This window comes from Salmo salar, unplaced genomic scaffold, assembly GCF_965601325.2.
Source record: "Salmo salar unplaced genomic scaffold, fSalSal1 ptg000432l, whole genome shotgun sequence".
NCBI classification, from domain to species: domain Eukaryota; kingdom Metazoa; phylum Chordata; class Actinopteri; order Salmoniformes; family Salmonidae; genus Salmo; species Salmo salar.
Genome location: NW_027675387.1, coordinates 3447400 through 3464497, shown reverse-complemented (window position 1 = coordinate 3464497; position 17098 = coordinate 3447400). Strand labels below are relative to the sequence as shown.

Below are 17098 nucleotides of genomic sequence, written 5' to 3'. Positions count from 1 at the left end.
TATATGATAACAATAGCGTAAAATATTGAATATACAATTTTTTTAACAGTTTCACAAATTCATTTTAATTAACTTAATCATTATGATTCAACATCAGTTCACCGTCTCACCTCATACTGTATTGGAGCAGCAGCAGCTGACTGCCCAGTTCAACATCAGTTCACCGTCTCACCTCATACTGTATTGGAGCAGCAGCAGCTGACTGCCCAGTTCACCGTCTCACCTCATACTGTATTGGAGCAGCAGCAGCTGACTGCCCGGTTCAACATCAGTTCACCGTCTCACCTCATACTGTATTGGAGCAGCAGCAGCTGACTGCCCGGTTCAACATCAGTTCACCGTCTCACCTCATACTGTATTGGAGCAGCAGCGGCTGACTGCCCGGTTCAACATCAGTTCACCGTCTCACCTCATACTGTATTGGAGCAGCAGCAGCTGACTGCCCGGTTCAACATCAGTTCACCGTCTCACCTCATACTGTATTGGAGCAGCAGCAGCTGACTGCCCAGTTCAACATCAGTTCACCGTCTCACCTCATACTGTATTGGAGCAGCAGCAGCTGACTGCCCAGTTCACCGTCTCACCTCATACTGTTTTGGAGCAGCAGCAGCTGACTTGATCGTTGATACTAATCATCATGTTTGAATCTGAGAGTAAATAGAGCCGACTACACTCTAAAAATGAAGGGTTCAACTGGAGTTGTTCTCAGATCCCCTAAGAACCGTAGGGTTCTTGGTCAATGAAAAACAGCCCCAAAAGGTTCTTCAAAGAACTTGTTAGAAGGTGGGTTCATCGAGGAACCTCCGTTGTTGCTGGACTTCTTCCGGGAACTTCGCAATTACAACTGAAAACGATGGTGACAAGTTTGGATGCGACAACAGTTAAAAAGTTTAAGTTGGGTTGATGTTTGGCTCTGAATATGTCTCGAAATCATTTATTATAATAATATAACATACTAATAATGAATAACGAAGACAATGATGGTTTTCTGTGAATATCTTCCATAACGTTACGATAGTTAATGAACGTAAATATTAGAAAGCCGGGTTTGACCGTCGGCGTTGTATGAGCTACAGTACAGTACCGTTAGCTAGCTAGCTAACGTTATGTCCTAACTATGCACAACTAGGTTTGGATTATTTCCTCAACTATATTCTTTCCCATATATTCTATATCGTTTCCATAAAGCCAACATGGCTTTACACTCATTAACGTAAGTTTCCAATCAAGAGCAGTTCTCACTTTTGTGATAATGAACTAGCTAACGTTAGCTTTGTTAACTAACTAACTAACTAACTAACTTAGGACGGTGACCTGTCCAGACGAGATGTTACAACGAACTGAATCGTCAATGGAGGTCTTCCTCTTTATATAGGCTGCTACAGCATGCAATTCTATACTCACAAGGGGGCATAACGTTATATGGACAATACTATCCCATTTTGGAAACGTTACATGTACAATACTATCCCATTTTGGAAACATTACATGGACAATACTATCCCATTTTGGAAACGTTACATGGACAATACTATCCCATTTTGGAAACGTTACTTGTACAATACTATCCCATTTTGGAAAAGTTACATGTACAATACTATCCCATTTTGGAAACGTTACATGTACAATACTGTCCCATTTTGGAAACGTTACATGGACAATACTATCCCATTTTGGAAACGTTACATGTACAACAATATCCCATTTTGGAAACGTTACATGTCCGCCCCCTTGTGGAGGGAAATGAATATCTTAGATGGTAGCTGTAGATGGGATTCAAATGCATAATGGTATTAATACAGTGTCTAGACTACCTCATTTGTATAAATGCCCTTCAGAATCCAAACACAGTATTGCCAAGCAGTAAAATGTTGAGTAAAATCTTTCAAGTCAGCCTGTCACACAATGCTATTCTCAAACATAACTAATATTAATAATCAATTAATATTTTAACCTACAGGAATATTTTCATTTTTCACATTTCTATGTCAAGGTTAGTTCCTAGGATTTTGCAACTCATACATTTATATCTTTCAATACTTCTAAAATGGGGTACAGGTGTAAAATAATTACAGGTTTAAAACAATTACAGGTTTAAAATAATTACAGGTGCACCTTACTAGCTTATACTATATCATAAACAGTCTTAAATAGTAAACAAAGATTCTAGTTTTCATCCAGTTCACACAGATAGCTGACTCAGCCCTGTTTACACCTCCAAGGTGCCCCCCACTTAGGAATACACACTCAGAGGCTTTTCTAAAAACTCCACTTTACGTGCTCACCACCAACAGAAAACAACTTCCATCCACTACAATGCTTCACCTTCACCAATATAAACATGGTGTCCACTGGCTGTCAACAATTAAAAACAATTAAAAAAATAATAATTACCACGAGCTTCTAGAACTCTCGTCCCCTTGGAATGAACCCAAACAAAACTCATATCCAATACGGAAAACTAACTTCTTAATAATTTGTAGAAAACAGCTAGCTACATTTTGATTCCAGTGGGTCACCAACGTGGTAAGTGTAACACAACTCTTTTTTTGTTAGTCACTTTTTGTTAAATCTCATAAATAGTAACTCTTTCAATTCAGAGCCTGGATTTTCCCCCTGAGGCTAATATCCATATCATGTTGAAATCAATAGAACAGGGAACAAACGTTTAGGGTTCTACATTGTGACATCATTTCATTGATTGAGGTATTTTATCAGATTATCTCTGGTCACACTGATCACAGCTGAGGTTTCTGTGTTATATGTGTTATACGGTGTGAAGTCCGCTTGTTAGACATAGTAAAACTCTTCCCACATTGAGCACAGCTATAAGATTTCTCTCCTGTGTGTGTTTTCTCTGGTGTGACATCAGGCTGGTTGACTGAGTAAAACTCTTCCCACATTGATTACAGCTAAAAGGCTTCTCTCCTGTGTGTGTTCTCTGGTGTTTAGTCAGACAGCTTTTCTCATTAAAGCTCTTCCCACATTGAGCACAGCTATAAGATTTCTCTCCTGTGTGTGTTCTCCGGTGTTTAGTCAGACAGCTAGATGTAACATAACTCTTCCCACATTCATCACATCTATAAGATTTCTCTCCTGTGTGTGTTCTCTGGTGTTTAGTCAGACTGTTAGATGTAACAAAACTCTTCCCACATTCATCACAGCTATAAGATGTCTCTCCTGTGTGTGTTCTCTGGTGTTTAGTCAGACTGCTAGATTTAACATAACTCTTCCCACATTCATCACATCTATAAGGTTTCTCTCCTGTGTGTGTTCTCTGGTGTTTAGTCAGACTGTTAGATGTAACAAAACTCTTCCCACATTCATCACAGCTATAAGGTTTCTCTCCTGTGTGTGTTCTCTGGTGTGATATCAGGCCAGTTGACCTAGTAAAACTCTTCCCACATTGAGCACAGTTATAAGGTTTCTCTCCTGTGTGTGTTCTCTGGTGTGATATCAGGCCAGTTGACCTAGTAAAACTCTTCCCACATTGAGCACAGTTATAAGGTTTCTCTCCTGTGTGTGTTCTCTGGTGTGATATCAGGCTGGTTGATTGAGTAAAACTCTTCCCACATTGAGTACAGCTAAAAGATTTCTCTCCTGTGTGGATTCTCTGATGAATTTTAATGCCTGATGGGGAGGTGAATCTCTTCCCACAGTCAGAGCAGCAGTGAGTTCTCTTCCCTGTGGATGTCTGCAGGTGTTTATTGAGGTGTCCTAATGTGGAGAGACTCTTCTCTGCCTCTTCAGCATCAAGAGGTTGTTGAGGCTCCCCAGAGGATCCACGATAGTCACGTCTCTCTCCTGCGTGAACAACAAAGTCAGACAGATGATTAAAGGCCCACAAAATGAGCAAGAATAGTCATATTTTGTATTGTTTTCACATTAGTAGTAACATCGATGATTGAGGGCGATGCACACACAATCTGATTGTAGAAACTCCTCCCTGCTAATTAGGAAACCACTAGTTATGGATGTAGTATATCTGCTAATGAGGAAACCACTAGTTATGGATGTAGTATATCTGCTAATGAGGAAACCACTAGTTATGGATGTAGTATATCTGCTAATGAGGAAAACACTAGTTATGGATGTAATATATCTGGTAATGAGGAAACCACTAGTTATGGATGTAGTATATCTGGTAATGAGGAAACCACTAGTTATGGATGTAGTATATCTGCTAATGAGGAAACCACTAGTTATGGATGTAGTATATCTGCTAATGAGGAAACCATTAGTTATGGATGTAGTATATCTGCTAATGAGGAAACCACTAGTTATGGATGTAGTATATCTGGTAATGAGGAAACCACTAGTTATGGATGTAGTATATCTGGTAATGAGGAAACCACTAGTTATGGATATAGTATATCTGCTAATGAGGAAACCACTAGTTATGGATGTAGTATATCTGCTAATGAGGAAACCACTAGTTATGGATGTAGTATATCTGGTAATGAGGAAACCACTAGTTATGGATGTAGTATATCTGGTCATGAGGAAACCACTAGTTATGGATGTAGTATATCTGGTAATGAGGAAACCACTAGTTATGGATGTAGTATATCTGGTAATGATGAAACCACTAGTTATGGATGTAGTATATCTGCTAATGAGGAAACCGCTAGTTATGGATGTAGTATATCTGGTAATGATGAAACCACTAGTTATGGATGTAGTATATCTGCTAATGAGGAAACCACTAGTTATGGATGTAGTATATCTGCTAATGAGGAAACCACTAGTTATGGATGTAGTATATCTGCCTGGAGCAAAAAATAGTGCGCAAAGATTTTAGTTTTTCACAATGTATTCTGAATATTACAGCGCATATCAGGACAAGATCAGGAGTGCTACTCAAGGAAACTCACATTAAGCTCTGTGTCTATTCACTAATTCACCACCGTGGGGGAAAACCCAGGGGAGTTCTCAGAGGCTGACAGCAAAAATAGCCTCCATTTACAGGTTGCTTATGAGTGCATTTCACATTACTTTTGGATTAGAATTGTAAGGCTCGTTTGAATCTCCTGCTTAATATGTTTGTGTTATTGTCGCAAATCAACTGCTTTATACTTAAAAAACACTTCAACCAGTAAAATGCTCCTTGGCTAGCTTTAACATCAGCCTGACAATGAGGGTTTGTACACTAAGTGTTTAACAAACAATAACATAGTAGAGGTCGACCGATTATGATTTTTCAACGCCGATACCAATTATTGGATGACCCCCCCCAAAAAACATACCGATTAAATCGGCAGATTTTAAATATATATTTGTAATAATGACAATTACAACAATACTGAATGAACACATTTATTTGAACTTAATATAATACATCAATAAAATCAATTTAGTCTCAAATAAATAATGAAACATGTTCCATTTGGTTTAAATAAATAATGAAACATGTTCAATTTGGTTTAAATAATGCAAAAACACAGTGTTGGAGAAGAAAGTAAAAGTGCAATATGTGCCATGTAAAAAAGCTAACGTTTAAGTTCCTCGCTCAGAACATGAGAACATATGAAAACTGGTGGTTCCTTTTAACATGAGTCTTCAATATTCCCAGGTAAGAAGTTTTAGGTTGTAGTTATTATAGGAATTATAGGACTATTTCTCTCTATACCATTTGTATTTTATACACCTTTGACTATTGGATGTTCTTATAGGCACTTTAGTATTGCCAGCCTAATCTTGGGAGTTGACAGGCTTGAAGTCATAAACAGAGCTGTGCTTCAAGCATTGCTAAGAGCTGCTGGCAAACGCAGTAAAGTTTGAATGAATGTTTAAATGAATGCTTACGAGCCTGCTGCTGCCTACCACCACTCAGTCAGACTGCTCTATCAAAGATCAAATCATAGACTTAATTATAATATAATAACACACAGAAATACGAGCCTTAGGTCATATTCAATTTAATATCGCTCTTCACCGAGCCAGGAACAGGTGGGGCTAAACAGGTGTTGTACCTCGTTTCCCTCCTTCAGGGAACAGTAATTATAGTCATAAAGTTACACTCCCTTTCAGTTGGTCAACATCGGTACAACATACTATGGGGAAATACAATCATTCCTCAACTGACCCAAACAGATACTAAATGAAACGGCCCCTGGCAGACCACCCAGACCTGACCCCGCAAGATGCTTCAGTTGTCAATTTATTAATTGTCTTTTGTTTGAAACACTCCTGTCAATGTTGAGTAAGGACGCACACCTAATTACCCATATAGAAGTAGGACTAGTCTACCTGGTTACACATATAGAAGTAGGACTAGTCTACCTGGTTACACATATAGAAGTAGGACTAGTCTACCTGGTTACACATATAGAAGTAGGACTAGTCTACCTGGTTACACATATAGAAGTAGGACTAGTCTACCTGGTTACACATATAGAAGTAGGACTAGTCTACCTGGTTACGCATATAGAAGTAGGACTAGTCTACCTGGTTACCCATATAGAAGTAGGACTAGTCTACCTGGTTACACATATAGAAGTAGGACTAGTCTACCTGGTTACACATATAGAAGTAGGACTAGTCTACCTGGTTACCCATATAGAAGTAGGACTAGTCTACCTAATTACACATATAGAAGTAGGACTAGTCTACCTGGTTACACATATAGAAGTAGGACTAGTCTACCTGGTTACCCATATAGAAGTAGGACTAGTCTACCTGGTTACCCATATAGAAGTAGGACTAGTCTACCTGGTTACACATATAGAAGTAGGACTAGTCTACCTGGTTACCCATATAGAAGTAGGACTAGTCTACCTGGTTACACATATAGAAGTAGGACTAGTCTACCTGGTTACACATATAGAAGTAGGACTAGTCTACCTGGTTACACATATAGAAGTAGGACTAGTCTACCTAATTACACATATAGAAGTAGGACTAGTCTACCTGGTTACCCATATAGAAGTAGGACTAGTCTACCTGGTTACCCATATAGAAGTAGGACTAGTCTACCTGGTTACCCATATAGAAGTAGGACTAGTCTACCTGGTTACACATATAGAAGTAGGACTAGTCTACCTGGTTACACATATAGAAGTAGGACTAGTCTACCTGGTTACCCATATAGAAGTAGGACTAGTCTACCTGGTTACACATATAGAAGTAGGACTAGTCTACCTGGTTACACATATAGAAGTAGGACTAGTCTACCTGGTTACACATATAGAAGTAGGACTAGTCTACCTGGTTACCCATATAGAAGTAGGACTAGTCTACCTGGTTACACATATAGAAGTAGGACTAGTCTACCTGGTTACACATATAGAAGTAGGACTAGTCTACCTGGTTACCCATATAGAAGTAGGACTAGTCTACCTGGTTACACATATAGAAGTAGGACTAGTCTACCTGGTTACACATATAGAAGTAGGACTAGTCTACCTGGTTACCCATATAGAAGTAGGACTAGTCTACCTGGTTACACATATAGAAGTAGGACTAGTCTACCTGGTTACACATATAGAAGTAGGACTAGTCTACCTGGTTACACATATAGAAGTAGGACTAGTCTACCTGGTTACACATATAGAAGTAGGACTAGTCTACCTGGTTACACATATAGAAGTAGGACTAGTCTACCTGGTTACACATATAGAAGTAGGACTAGTCTACCTGGTTACCCATATAGAAGTAGGACTAGTCTACCTGGTTACCCATATAGAAGTAGGACTAGTCTACCTGGTTACACATATAGAAGTAGGACTAGTCTACCTGGTTACACATATAGAAGTAGGACTAGTCTACCTGGTTACCCATATAGAAGTAGGACTAGTCTACCTAATTACACATATAGAAGTAGGACTAGTCTACCTGGTTACACATATAGAAGTAGGACTAGTCTACCTGGTTACCCATATAGAAGTAGGACTAGTCTACCTAATTACACATATAGAAGTAGGACTAGTCTACCTGGTTACCCATATAGAAGTAGGACTAGTCTACCTGGTTACACATATAGAAGTAGGACTAGTCTACCTGGTTACACATATAGAAGTAGGACTAGTCTACCTGGTTACACATATAGAAGTAGGACTAGTCTACCTGGTTACCCATATAGAAGTAGGACTAGTCTACCTGGTTACCCATATAGAAGTAGGACTAGTCTACCTGGTTACACATATAGAAGTAGGACTAGTCTACCTGGTTACCCATATAGAAGTAGGACTAGTCTACCTGGTTACACATATAGAAGTAGGACTAGTCTACCTGGTTACACATATAGAAGTAGGACTAGTCTACCTGGTTACCCATATAGAAGTAGGACTAGTCTACCTGGTTACCCATATAGAAGTAGGACTAGTCTACCTGGTTACACATATAGAAGTAGGACTAGTCTACCTGGTTACCCATATAGAAGTAGGACTAGTCTACCTGGTTACACATATAGAAGTAGGACTAGTCTACCTGGTTACACATATAGAAGTAGGACTAGTCTACCTGGTTACCCATATAGAAGTAGGACTAGTCTACCTGGTTACCCATATAGAAGTAGGACTAGTCTACCTGGTTACACATATAGAAGTAGGACTAGTCTACCTGGTTACCCATATAGAAGTAGGACTAGTCTACCTGGTTACCCATATAGAAGTAGGACTAGTCTACCTGGTTACCCATATAGAAGTAGGACTAGTCTACCTGGCCTGTGTGCAAATGTAGGCCTATAAATGTGCCCATTTGGTGATGTCAGATAGTATTTCTGATTGTCTTAATGCACCACCACTAATGAGTTGTGGAGCTTCTCAATGTCATGTGTTCTCCACCTCAAACAGCAAGTAAACAAAGTCTAATCAAAATCAATTGCAAATGACAATAGTTCCTCAAAGTATTTTTGTAAAATATTTCCAGCTCTCACCCTTTCGATAACCACTCGACATAAAAGGGAAAAATGTAATGCTCTGATCCAGTGGAAATGTCATAAAATACCTGAATACTTCTTATCCTTTGTACAAATAGCCGACAGCTGTGTCTGTCCAGAACTCACTGGCCGGAAACTGAGGGCCCAGAATATTTTATACAATGTTGCAAGCTTGTTACCTAGAGTTTTGGGCCGACCCAGTTGATAGTTGATACAATGTTTCAAGTTCGTTGTAGACAGGCCATGTGCAGCCAAAGTGATTTCTAGGATATTTATTACCTGCAGGCTGCAATGTTTTTATTTGTTGGTTTTATGTAGGCTATTTTTACATAGTTGGCAATGGCAATAAAAGTTACTTTTAGATTTGTATAATTTTCATTTAGATTTAGATAGAATGTAGATTAATCACAGACAATGATTTTGAGATACTATTATGAATTAAATGAAACTGTTCCAGTAAAATATGCATATGAAAATCATAACTGGCACCAGATCAGTAGAAATGGTAAGATACATTGTCACTCTAAATGGAAAAGGTTGACGACCGCTGGTGTAGCCCATTACTGGAAACTTCAGGAGCATAACGACAGAATGTTTCTCCTTCTGGTTAGGTTATCTTGATCTCTGGCTCCCTCCAGTCATTTGTGTGTCTTAATGATTTGATTAAACAGCTTAAAGCATCAGACCAGTTCAGTACAGACAGTTGATTTTATTAAAACACATGGGGTGTGTCTATATATGGAAAAATACACATAACATTTCAACCAATCGATTGGTAGAAAGAACAGATGACTCTTGGTTGACCAAGATGTATTTTAGTTGGGGACAGCACTAGAACATGATGTTGGGGACAGCACTAGAACATGATGTTGGGGACAGCACTAGAACATGATGTTGGGGCCTCTGAGTGGTGCAGCTGTATCTCAGTGCTTGAGGCGTCACTACAGACACCCCGGTTCGAGTCCAGGCTGTGTCACAACCGGCCGTGATTGCGAGTTAAATAAAGGTTACATTTTTTAAAATGAAATAAAACATAGTTCATTCAGAAAGTTCACACCCCTTCCCTTTTTACACATTTTGTTATGTTACAGCTTTATTTTAAATGGATTTAAAAAATAGAATCCTCATTAATCTACACACAATAATGAAAAAGTGAACAGGTGAAAAACAGAAATACCTTATTTACTTAAGTATTCAGACCCTTTGCTATGAGACTCAAAATTGCTTTCGGGTGCATCCTGTTTCCATTAAATCATCCTTGAGATGCATCAACAACTTGTTCGGAGTCCACCTGTGGTAAATTCAATTGATTGGATATGATTTGGAAGGCACACACCTGTCTATATAAGGTCCCAGAGTTGACAGTGCATGTCAGAGCAAAAACCAAGCAATGAGAACGAAGGAATTGTCCGTAGAGCTCCGAGACAGGATTGTGTTGAGGCACAGATCTGGGGAAGGGTACAAAAACATTTCTGCAGTATTGAAGGTCCCTAAGAACACAGTGGCCTCCATCATTCTTAAATGGAATACTCTTCCTAGAGCTGGTCACCCGGCCAAACTGAGCGATTGGAGGAGAAGGGCCTTGGTCAGGGAGGTGACCAATAACCTGATGTTCACTCTGACAGAGCTCCAGAGTTCCTCTGTGGAGATGGGAGAACCTTCCAGAAGGACAACCATCTCTGCAGCACTCCACCAATCAGGCCTTAATGTATCAATGATTCAATTGTCAAAATGTATTTCAATGGACAATTCAGTGAACTGTTCTGTGAAAGGTGTTGGCTAGAGATGACATGCAGGAGCTCGCAGGGATTTGTAGTCTTGCATGTCGTCTACTTTGATGCCAATTAGCATTTTAGATTCCAAGAGTAAAGAGACACAAATATATTGATAAAGTATTTGTATTTATTATGGATCCCCATTAGTTCCTGCCAAGTTAGGTCAGGGAGCGTGCCAGCCTGCCTGAACCGCCCCTGAATTAACAGGTATAAATGATGGATTATGAACTAACAGGTATAAATGATGGGTTATGAATTAACAGGTATAAATGATGGGTTATGAATTAACAGGTATAAATGATGGGTTATGAATTAACAGGTATAAATGATGGGTTATGAATGAACAGGTATAAATGATGGGTTATGAATGAACAGGTATAAATGATGGGTTATGAATGAACAGGTATAAATGATGGGTTATGAATGAACAGGTATAAATGATGGGTTATGAATTAACAGGTATAAATGATGGGTTATAAATGATGGGTTATGAATTAACAGGTATAAATGATGGGTTATGAATTAACAGGTATAAATGATGGGTTATGAATTAACACATCCCCTGCGAGCCCAGGCATTTCAATACATTCAGGATTTCTTACGGTCCATGTGCAATGTATATGGTTATCTCTGTCTCTCTCTCCATCTCTTCTTTAACAAGCAGCCATGTTGTTGTCATTCCACTAGGGACCTGTTTTCAGCATTTTAAGTCTCCAGTCAATAACCGGTGCACTGGAATAATCCCTCTACACCCTCTACACATGTACTGCACTGGGATTATCCCTCTACACCCTTTACACATGTACTGCACTGGGATTATCCCTCAACACCCTTTACACATGTACTGCACTGGGATTATCCCTCTACACCCTTTACACATGTACTGTACTGGGATTATCCCTCAACACCCTTTACACATGTACTGCACTGGAAATATCCCTCTACACCCTTTACACATGTACTGCACTGGAATTATCCCTCAACACCCTTTACACATGTACTGCACTGGAATTATCCCTCAATACCCTTTACACATGTACTGCACTGGAATTATCCTTCTACACATGTACTGCACTGGAATTATCCTTCTACACATGTACTGTACTGGAAATATCCCTCAACACCCTTTACACATGTACTGCACTGGGATTATCCCTCAACACCCTTTACACATGTACTGCACTGGGATTATCCCTCTACACATGTACTGCACTGGAATTATCCCTCTACACCCTTTACACATGTACTGTACTGGAAATATCCCTCAACACCCTTTACACATGTACTGCACTGGGATTATCCCTCTACACCCTTTACACATGTACTGCACTGGGATTATCCCTCTACACCCTTTACACATGTACTGCACTGGGATTATCCCTCTACACCCTTTACACATGTACTGCACTGGAATTATCCCTCAACACCCTTTACACATGTACTGCACTGGGATTATCCCTCTACACCCTCTACACATGTACTGTACTGGGATTATCCCTCTACACCCTTTACACATGTACTGCACTGGAATTATCCCTTTACACATGTACTGCACTGGAATTATCCTTTTACACATGTACTGCACTGGGATTATCCCTCTACACCCTTTACACATGTACTGTACTGGAATTATCCCTTTACAGTTAGAAGCACTCCCTTTAAGAGTGTGCTCCTAATCTCAGCTCGTTACCTGTATAAAAGACACCTGGGAGCCAGAAATCTTTCTGATTGAGAGGGGGTCAAATACTTATTTCCCTCACTAAAATGCAAATCAATTTATAACATTTTTGACATGCATTTTTCTGGATTTTTTGTTGTTGTTATTCTGTCTCTCACTGCTCAAATAAACCTACTATTAAAATTATAGACTGATTATTTCTTTGTAAGTGGGCAAATGTACAAAATCAGCAGGGGATCAAATACTTTTTCCCCCCACTGTACATCTACATGATGTATTGTTACACCATGTAGGAGCAGTATAGACCTAGTCTGTTCATTATATACATCTACATGATGTATTGTTACACCAAAAAAAAGGGAAGTTATATTATTTTATACTAATACAATTGCTCAGAGAAAGAGATTTAGTTTAACATGTAATTCTCAAAAGGCAGGGGTCTGAATTATTGCTACCCATGTTTTCAATACTCCAGCACCCTCCCCTTGGGAGGATAATGACACTGAAATGTTTAATGAGATTAGAGAACACATTGGGTGGTATCTTAGACCATTCCTCCATACAGAATCTCTCCAGGTCCTTGATTTATTTAGTCTGTCTTATGGACTGCCCTGTTCAATTCAAACCACAGGTTTTCAATGGAGTTCAAGTCTGAAGACTGAGATGGCCATAGAACATTTTTGATTTTGTGCCCAATTAACCATTTCTTCGTGGATGTTGATGTGTCTTGCTGGAAGATCCACTTATGGCCAAGTTTCAGCCTCCTAGCAGAGAGGTAACCAGGTTTTGGGCTAAAATATCCTGGTAGTGGGTAAAGTTTATTTATTTATTTTATACAGTAATTTTTGCTCATCTTTATCAATAGTATCAATAACTAGGTGCTTATTTTGATATCTAGTTATTTGACTGAGTTAGAAATACAGATGTGGAGTAGATGTAGAGTTTGTTTTAAATTCTCATAAAAAACTGAATTAATCAAACAGCACTTGTTGCTCTTTGTACGTGTTGATATAATATTCATATTTAATGGAGAGGAAAAAAACGTTTCCCTAAACTGCTTTATAATATTATAATTCAATGAAGAATAAAAATAGTTTTCCCTCCTCAACTGCGTTTCCTCCCTCCAGACAGCAGATGGCGATATGTGTCTTTCAGGCGATGTTTCTAGTGTGACGTATAATCTAGTGGACGGAACGCTTCTTCAACAACTGCAGCCACCTCGGTAGCTCGCTAGCCGACAAAGTCTGAACATTCAAGTTCTTTTAGACACTTTCCAGGTTTAATTGCAACTGTGATTTAAACATACTTATGTGGAAACAACTAGCTACCCCATTAAATTTAATATTTACGTTGTAAGTCAACTAGCTGGCTGGTTAAATTAGCACTATGCTAATGCTAACTAGCTATTATCTCCGACCATGAGTTCACTAAGCTACTCTCCTCCTGTTAAAGAAGAGGTCTGCTGGACGGAGAAAGAAGCTCTGGTGAAAGAGGAGGAAGATTAGGCTGTTACAATACAAAAACAAGTAGAGGGTGAGGCTGTTACAGTGAAAGAAGAAGAGAAAGACGTTACAGAGAAAGAAGAGGAAGACGCCTTCAGAGTGAAAGAGGAGAAAGACGTTTCCGTGAAAGAAGAGGAGGAAGATGCAGTTTTTGGAGTGGAGGATGAAGTGAAAGAAGATGAAGACGTTTTTGGAATTAAGGCTGAAGAGGGGTCAATTACAGTCAATGATGAAGAGAAGACTGGAGAACTGATTAACACCAGTAAATACAGTGAGTACTATCTAATAAAACAGGGACATTGATCTGATTAACACCAGTAAATACAGTGAGTACTATCTAATAAAACAGGGACATTGATCTGATTAACACCAGTAAATACAGTGAGTACTATCTAATAAAACAGGGACATTGATCTGATTAACACCAGTAAATACAGTGAGTACTATCTTATAAAACAGGGACATTGATCTGATTAACACCAGTAAATACAGTGAGTACTATCTTATAAAACAGGGACATTGATCTGATTAACACCAGTAAATACAGTGAGTACTATCTTATAAAACAGGGACATTGATCTGATTAACACCAGTAAATACAGTGAGTACTATCTAATAAAACAGGGACATTGATCTGATTAACACCAGTAAATACATTGAGTACTATCTTATAAAACAGGGACATTGATCTGATTAACACCAGTAAATACAGTGAGTACTATCTAATAAAACAGGGACATTGATCTGATTAACACCAGTAAATACATTGAGTACTATCTTATAAAACAGGGACATTGATCTGATTAACACCAGTAAATACAGTGAGTACTATCTTATAAAACAGGGACACAAACTCTGCAGTTGTTGAACTAATGTGTGATTTTTAAAAGGGCATTCTACACTTGAATATGTTTTTGTACTGTATGAATTGTTCATGACGTCCTCCAGGGATTTTTAAACTTTTCCTGTTGAAAAGTGATATAAATACAGTAAAGTATAAACACACTAATGGGAAACAAATAAATGTTTTGAGCAAAATAGTGTTTTTTTAACAACTGCAAACTAGAAGGAGTGAGTGATGTCATAGTAAGGCCTCCAAGGAGTTGGCTTGATGGGAAGTCATGATGTCATCCAATAGGAGACTGATCTTCATGTGAATATTCATTATTCTTTTTAAAATCCTTCATGTTCTGTCAAGTTGGTTGTTGATCATTGCTAGAAAGCCGTTTTCAAGTCTTGCCATAGACTTTCAAGATGATTTAAGTCCAAACTGTAACTAGGCCACTCAGGAACATTCAATGTCATCTTGGTAAGCTCCTCCAGTGTTTTTTGTATTCAGATTTCTGAAATGCTCTCTAACTACGTAACACTTAGTGTCTCCTTATATGACGCTGGGAAAATAGTTTTCATGGGCACAGAAATCCTAAATCATTTCAGAGTTTGCTAAATCCAATGGTTCTAACCGAGAGTCACCTTAACTTTATTGACAACACCCAAATGGTTACTGTCATTAACGCGGTTCTTCAATAATTACACATAATACTGTAGCTGTTTAGTTAGTCACATGTTCAACTATCATCAGCTGATCCAGGAAATCATTTTCTGAATGACAGTCACATGACAAACATCAGGACATGCAACAACAACCAAAGTGCTTCTTCATTCATTACTCTGGTAAAGACAGTTTTGCTGTGCTCCATGTTGGATCCAACATCCCTAACAAATGGATGTTTATAATGTGTTATTGTCTACTTGATTTACTGTAGGGTCTCGTTAGTCTGTTTGGAAACAGATACTTAGCTCATCATGTGTAGAGAACTGTTCCTTGATGGATAGGCTATTGTACAACACACAGAGATATTTTCCTATATTTGTTGTTATGGGTCCTACAGTAGGTCTATGTTGTTATTAGGTGAAGTTATGGGTCTTACAGTAGGTCTATGTTATTGTTAGGTGAAGTTATGGGTCCTACAGTAGGTCTATGTTATTGTTAGGTGAAGTTATGGGTCCTACAGTAGGTCTATGTTATTGTTAGGTGAAGTTATGGGTCCTACAGTAGGTCTATGTTGTTGTTAGGTGAAGTTATGGGTCCTACAGTAGGTCTATGTTATTGTTAGGTGAAGTTATGGGTCCTACAGTAGGTCTATGTTGTTGTTAGGTGAAGTTATGGGTCCTACAGTAGGTCTATGTTGTTGTTAGGTGAAGTTATGGGTCCTACAGTAGGTCTATGTTATTGTTAGGTGAAGTTATGGGTCCTACAGTAGGTCTATGTTGTTGTTATGGGTCCTACAGTAGGTCTATGTTGTTGTTAGGTGAAGTTATGGGTCCTACAGTAGGTCTATGTTATTGTTATGGGTCCTAGAGGACACTATGTATGTCATGCAACAACAACCAAAGTGCTTCTTCGTTCATTACATAGGTATGATTGTTGTTAGGTGAAGTTATGGGCCAATTTGGCCAACAGTGTACAAACCCTCATTGTCAGGCTGATGGAAAAGCCAAAGAGCATTTTACTGGTTGAAGTGTTTTTTACGTACAAAGTGGTTGATTTGCGATGACGACACAAACATTATATTAAGCAGGACATTCAAACGAGCCTTACAATTATAATCCAAAGTAGTGTGAAATGAACTCATAAGCAACCTGGTAATGGAGGTTACTCCCCTGAGTTTTCCCCCATTCAGAATACATCGTGAAAAACTAAAATCTTTTCTCACCATTTTTGCTCCAGGCAGATATACTACATCCATAACTAGTGGCTTCCTCATTACCAGATATACTACATCCATAACTAGTGGTTTCCTCATTACCAGATATACTACATCCATAACTAGTGGTTTCCTCATTACCAGATATACTACATCCATAACTAGTGGTTTCCTCATTAGCAGATATACTACATCCATAACTAGTGGTTTCCTCATTACCAGATATACTACATCCATAACTAGTGGTTTCCTCATTACCAGATATACTACATCCATAACTAGTGGTTTCCTCATTACCAGATATACTACATCCATAACTAGTGGTTTCCTCATTAGCAGATGTACTACATCCATAACTAGTGGTTTCCTCATTACCAGATATACTACATCCATAACTAGTGGTTTCCTCATTACCAGATATACTACATCCATAACTAGTGGTTTCATCATTACCAGATATACTACATCCATAACTAGTGGTTTCCTCATTACCAGATATACTACATCCATAACTAGTGGTTTCCTCATTACCAGATATACTACATCCATAACTAGTG

At 38.7% G+C, this 17098-nt stretch overlaps 1 pseudogene; it reads right to left on the bottom strand.

Annotated features, from left to right (window-relative positions):
* Window positions 1–995: 995 nt before the first annotated feature.
* On the bottom strand, window positions 996–16524 carry LOC145876033 (uncharacterized; annotated as a pseudogene).
* Between the last annotated feature and the right edge of the window lie 574 nt (window positions 16525–17098).